A 6,000-nucleotide genomic window follows, 5' to 3' on the forward strand; every position below is an offset into this window, starting at 1 on the left:
AAAATTCCATAATCCATGTAATCAGGTTGGAAGAAAGCTCTGATGTCATTGGTCCAACCTGTGATCGAACAGCAGTCAGCTAGACCACGGCTCTGAGTGGTACAGACGATTAAAGACGTCGTCTTTAATCCTTAAAGACCTCTAGGGACGGGGACTCCACCGCTTCCCTGGACAGCCCATTCAAATATTTAATCACCCTTTCTGAGAAATTCCTCCTGATTTCCAATCTAAATCTCTGCTGGTGCAGTTTGAGGCTTTGCCCTCTGGGTCCAATGGCTTGTTCCTGGGAGCAGAGTCCAACCCCCACCTGGCCACAGTCTCTGGTCAGGGACTTGCAGAGAGCAAGAAGGTCCCCCCTGAGCCTCCTTTTCTCCAGGCTGAGCCACCCCAGCTCCCTCAGCCACTCCTGGTGCTCCAGACCCTTCCCCATTCTCTGTTCCCTTCCCTGGAGATGCTCCAGCCCCTCAACGTGTCTCCTGAATTGGGGGTCCCAGAACTGCCCCCAGGATTGGAGGTGCCTCAGCAGTGCCCAGCACAGGTGGATGGTCCTGGTCCTGCTGCTGCACTATTCCCCATTGTCGTGGTTTGGACCTTGTTTTCCCCCAGAGGCTAAGAGAAGTGGTAGACCCCAAGGGGTGGAAACCCTTGGAAGTTTTGAAGTTCTGCCCAATGGGCGCTCCTGCAGAAATGTCAGCATCTCACAACCAGACCGGAAGAGATGAGTTGTAGTTTTTGGTGGTTGTAGGAGAGGTGGCCATGTTGTGAGCCACGAGGTAGGGGCTCTGTGCCCCTTGGGGCCTCTGGCCCCCTCCCAGCCCCGGCTGGGGGGCTGCAGGGACCCGGAACAGCATAAAGCTGGGCTAGGTGCCTGTAGTTATGCCGGGAGATGTTCTCTCCATGGGCACAGAGCAGCAGCTGGGACTGACCAGAGAAATGGTGGCAGAGAGCCAGAGATAAGGACTTGAACTGAAGGAACAGCAGAAACAACATGCAGCACCGGAGAGAAGACTCCTGGAAAGGGAGTAGAAAGAGAGCCAGCAGCTGAGAGATAGAGTTCTTGGGGGTAAGACTGATACCAGATTCCCCAAAACTCCTTTGAGACCTCCTGGAAGGAGGAAGATGATGGACTCTTACTTGAAAGAGCCTTGGAGTGCTACAGCACTTACAGAGAGGAGCTGAGAAGCTCAAAGGCGTCCTGAAGCTGGACCAGGACAGCCAAAGGAATGTGGAGGAGGGCTTCGCCCCCCGCTGCCTGGAGACAGAGCACGGAGCTCTTCAAACGGGAATTTGAATCCCCTGAGGAAGGGACTTTCACGAAGATGCCCCTGCATTTCGTGATATGCCTGTGGTGATGCGAGTCTTGTCCCTGATGGCAGTCCACAGGTGAGGCCTTCGCTTGGACCGAAGGAGAGCCGAGGGGCTTGGAGACCCCCTTGTGTATGTTGAACAGAGATCCAGCTACAACAACCCAGTTACTGCTGCATGGAGGACAGAAGAGGAGCTGCTGCTTAAGGACTGGAAGGGATCTGTCCTTCTTTCCCTCCTGGACTTTTATTTGGAGGGGAGAAGAGATCTGGTCCATTGTAAATACTATATGTCATGGTAGAGATAGCTGTGATCATGTGTATAATGTGATATGGTATTTGTTTGTATAGTCATTGTAATATATTCCCTTTCCCCCACTTTGAGTCTGGTGTGTTTTGTCTGGAAAAACCCATCTCACATTAGATTGAGATATGGGAGGGGGATGGAGCTAGGGAATTGGATTTTGGGACTATCTCAAACCATGACACCCATAAAGGCCAGATGCCATCGGCCTTTCTTGCCACCTGGGCACCATCCACCCCATCAACACAAACAGCTCCTTTATCTTCCTTCCCTGGCTATGGGGAGGGGGGAGTAGGGGAATTAAATGGTGCTCTTGAATCTTGCAGCCTTGACAAGACACCAAGCCCCCTTTCTAGGTTTATAATTACGGGAATTTGAAGTGTGTCTCACTTAAAATAATTAAGGCCTGATAAGTAAGGCATGACAGAGATGCTTGCATCAAATGTATGTGAAATATTACAGAAAACTCAGCAAAGCCAAGTAGCTTTGGATAGTGTGAATTTCAAGCATTTTCTCCAGGATTTTTTTCTTTTTTTGAATTTCACATTGAAATTTAACATTAGAGGAACACGAATTGAGAGTGTTTGAGGATCAAAATTTGAGGATCAAAAACTGAAGCATTTAAGCAAGCGTTATTTCTTGACATTTCAGAAACTTCATGTTACTCCAGTGACAAAAAAATGCCCCCCCTTAACAGCAGTTTCAAGCCTCTTTAGAAAACAACTGAGAACGTGACACTCCAAAACCTGTAATATACCTTGAAGTTGTATCCTGATGGAGAATAAATCTATACATTCACTACAGTCTTAGAGAAACACACATTGAGATACTGTCAGAATTTTTTGCTGTGCTTAAATCCAGCTGGTTTACGAGTTTTAAGTGTCCAGCCATTCATTATTTTCCAAGCTATATTTATTTATAAGAAGTTATCTGGAATTCTCTGTCAGGGAGATGCTGTGAGTGAACTGCCTCTAGAGGCAATGAACACTTGTGCCTTGTGTGCCTGTGTCATGGTTTGAGATAGCCCCAAAATCCAATTCCCTAGCTCCATCCCCCCTCCCACACCTCAACCTAATGTAAGATGGGTTTTTCCAGACAAAACACACCAGACTCAAAGTGGGGGAAAAGGAATATATTACAATGACTGTACAAATAAATACCATATCACATTATACACACGATCATAACTATCTCTACCATGACATATGTATTTACAATGGACCAGATCTCTTCTCCCCTCCAAATAAAAGTCCAGGAGGGAAAGAAGGACAGATCCCTTCCAGTCCTTAAGCAGCAGCATCTTCTAAGGCAGCAGGTTCTGTCTGTCTTCTCCACATGCAGCAGCTGATAGCTGGCTTTCTGCCAGCACTCACGAGGGAGGTATCCAAGCTCCCTCGGCCCCCTTGACGCAGGCAAAGGGGTCTTCCGTGGGCTTCGTAACCCCAGACAAGGTCGTTTCACCACGTCATATCACGAAGACACAGGGGGGTCTTCGTGAAGGTCTGGTATCTCCAGGAGACTCAGCTCCTTGCAGGGCCTCTGTGCCCTGTTCTCAGGCTGCCACCATGGCAGCAGTGTGAGGGGGGAGCCAAGGTCAACTCCCCCTGCATTCCGTCTGGCCGTCCCGGTCCAGCTCCGGGACGCTCTGAGCTTCTTAGCTCCTCTCTCTCTCCGGTGCTGCATGTCCAAAACTCTTCTCCTTAATAGGAGTCCATCTCCCTCTTTTCTCAGAGGGATCTCAAAGGAGTTTTGGGGGGCTGGTACAGTCTTACCCCCAGAACTCTGTCTCTCAGCTGCTGGCTCTCTTTTTCCCGGCTCTCCTTCCTTCTCCTTTCTCTGGTGCTGCATGTTGTTTCTGCTGCTCCTTCGGTTCAGGTCTTATCTCCTGGCTCTCTGCCACTGTTTCTCTGGTCATTGCCAGCTGCTGCTCTGCGCCCATGGAGAAAACATCTCCCGGCATAACTACAGGCACCTGGCCCAGCTTTATGCTGTTCCAGGTCCCCGCAGGCCCCCCCCTGGGGGCTGGGGGCCAAAGCCCCCCCCGTGGGCCTCCGACCCCCTTCCTCGTGGCTCTACAACATGGCCACCTCTCCTACAACAACCAAAACTACAACTCATCTCTTCCGGTGAGCTTGTGATATGTTTACATTTCTGCAGGAGCGCCCATTGGGCAGAACTTCAAAACTTCCAGGGGTTTCCACCCCTTGGGGTCTACCACTTTTCTTAGCCTCTGGGGGAAAACAAGGTTCAAACCACGACAGCCTGGAAAGGTCTTCTAGTGACAGATAGAGTCTTGTGTTCTCTAGACTGGAGCACGTTCAAACAAATTAGTTATAAGCATTCGTTGCATTGTTTTAATAGTTGCCAGTCACAATGTTTATTGGCTTTCAGAGCAAAGGAAAACAAATAAAAAGCCCTTGTTTTCAGGGTTCTGTTATGGGATGACTTTCCTGAGGCATCCGTTTGTCTGTGTCCATGTGGGTCTGGTCACGGTGCTGCAGCCTGGGCAGCAGAGCCAGGGGGAGCACAAGAGTGGAAGACAGGGCCTGGTGAGAGGACAGGGGGCTCAGCAGGTCCAGCTGGGAAGGAGCAGGGCACTGGAACACCCAGCATGTCCCCAAAGCCTCTCTGAGCACCTGCCACCAGTGAGACCTCTGACCTCTCTGCCCTCAGCCCCAAGCGCTGTACTGGGCCTTGCCCTTTTTCTGTGCCAGGTGATCTGACTCCGAGCTGATTTGCAAAGAAGGGTTGGGAATCCTGTAACATTCTAGCCCTGGGAGCTGCAGGCTCAGGGGCTCAACCAGGACTTTTACTTCAAAATATATATATAGGGTTCTTTATTATCTCAAGACAGTGTGAAGAGAATAAGCCACAGACTTGTTCCCAAGAGGTACTTTTATTAATTTAGGAGAGGAAATAAGAGAACTTGTCAAAAGTTCAAAAGGGCACTACACAAGCTAGACAAAAAGTTCCACCACAATACCAACCCAGCACATACTAATCCACAACACTAAGTCAAGATCCAATCACTCCACAACACTTGATGGAAATCCAATCCCTGCAGCTCCAAGCCACGCAGAGCATCAAAGAGCAAAGAAAGAAAAGCAGAGGGAGCAAGAGGAGAGAAGGAGCAAGAGGGAGAGAGATCATATTGAGACAAAAGGCAAAATGGAGCTCCTGTGCTCCTTTATTTTTATGGTCTGGCCAGTGTGGCCACCCATCCCAGGTGGGACATCTGATTCTGTGACTGGGGTGATTTATTCTCTGGCTGCCAGGGGTAAGGAGTAAGGTTTGACATTGGTTACAAGGAAAGGAGGAAGCAGGGAGGCAGCGCCTAGAAAACAGAAATGATGGGTTTCCTTCCGAAAAGCTCTTATTTTCTCTTTATTGTGCATCTAAGACCTTCCCATTAGGAGGTCCAGCCCCAGTAAATTAGTAGGAAATTCCCACAAAACAGTTAGGGTTTCAATCACTTTCTCCTCCCTCGGTAACCAGCATCTTACCTTGACTGTTATTTAGGGTTGGGTGTATCCAAATGCATCAACAACATGTGAGGGAACAATTCCACCTGCAGAAGTGTCTTCAACTTTGAGGGTGGATATGTGAGCTCCGATGTCTGTTTAAAAGGTTACAGGGACTTTGTGGGGACCAACAGGGCAGGTTATTAGTAAATCTCCTGTAGAGATTTTGGTAAGCCGCCAGAAAAAAACCACTCTCTGTCCCCCAGCTTTCCTACTGAGGACAAAGGACGGGGTTTCCCACCTCCTCCCCTTTGTGGTGCCTCTAAAGGTGGGACTGTAACAGGGACAACAGCTTTTGTGGGTTCTTCTTTCAGCTACCCACTAATATCTCTGATTTATCAGTGCATTTGCTGACCATTAGGGTTTTTGGGATTCCTTTTTGCAAGTCTAAAATCCAAAGAGCGTTTCTTTTTCTCCAGTGTTCTTCATTTGTGTGGATGCGTCCTCCTTGCCTGAGGGAGAATGTTACTTTTCTGAGTCCCATGGGGGATGTAGGTGTTTTACATTCTGTGTGCTGAATTAGTTTGGAGCCAATTTTGCTAGGGACAATTGGGCTGTATTTTCTTCCATAATTAATTAATGTGTCACTTCCCCTCAAGTCCAGGTTTTATGTTCACTGTGGTTGTGGTTGGGGGTTACCGCTTCCTCTAAGGCAGCTACAGCTCTTCCCCACCAGCAAGACTTCCTATTTGTCCCTTTAGCTGGATGTCCATGGGTTTCAAGGATTCAGGGAGACCTCTGATGAGGGGCGTCATTCTCTCAGGGTCCACAGGCATCATCACTGGGCATTTGTGTCATGGCGTTAACTCTCTGTCATGGCATCATTTGTAAGCAGGCAGCTTTTTGTACACTCTCCATAATTTGATCAACA

This window comes from Pseudopipra pipra, chromosome Z (assembly GCF_036250125.1).
Source record: "Pseudopipra pipra isolate bDixPip1 chromosome Z, bDixPip1.hap1, whole genome shotgun sequence".
NCBI classification, from domain to species: Eukaryota; Metazoa; Chordata; class Aves; order Passeriformes; family Pipridae; genus Pseudopipra; species Pseudopipra pipra.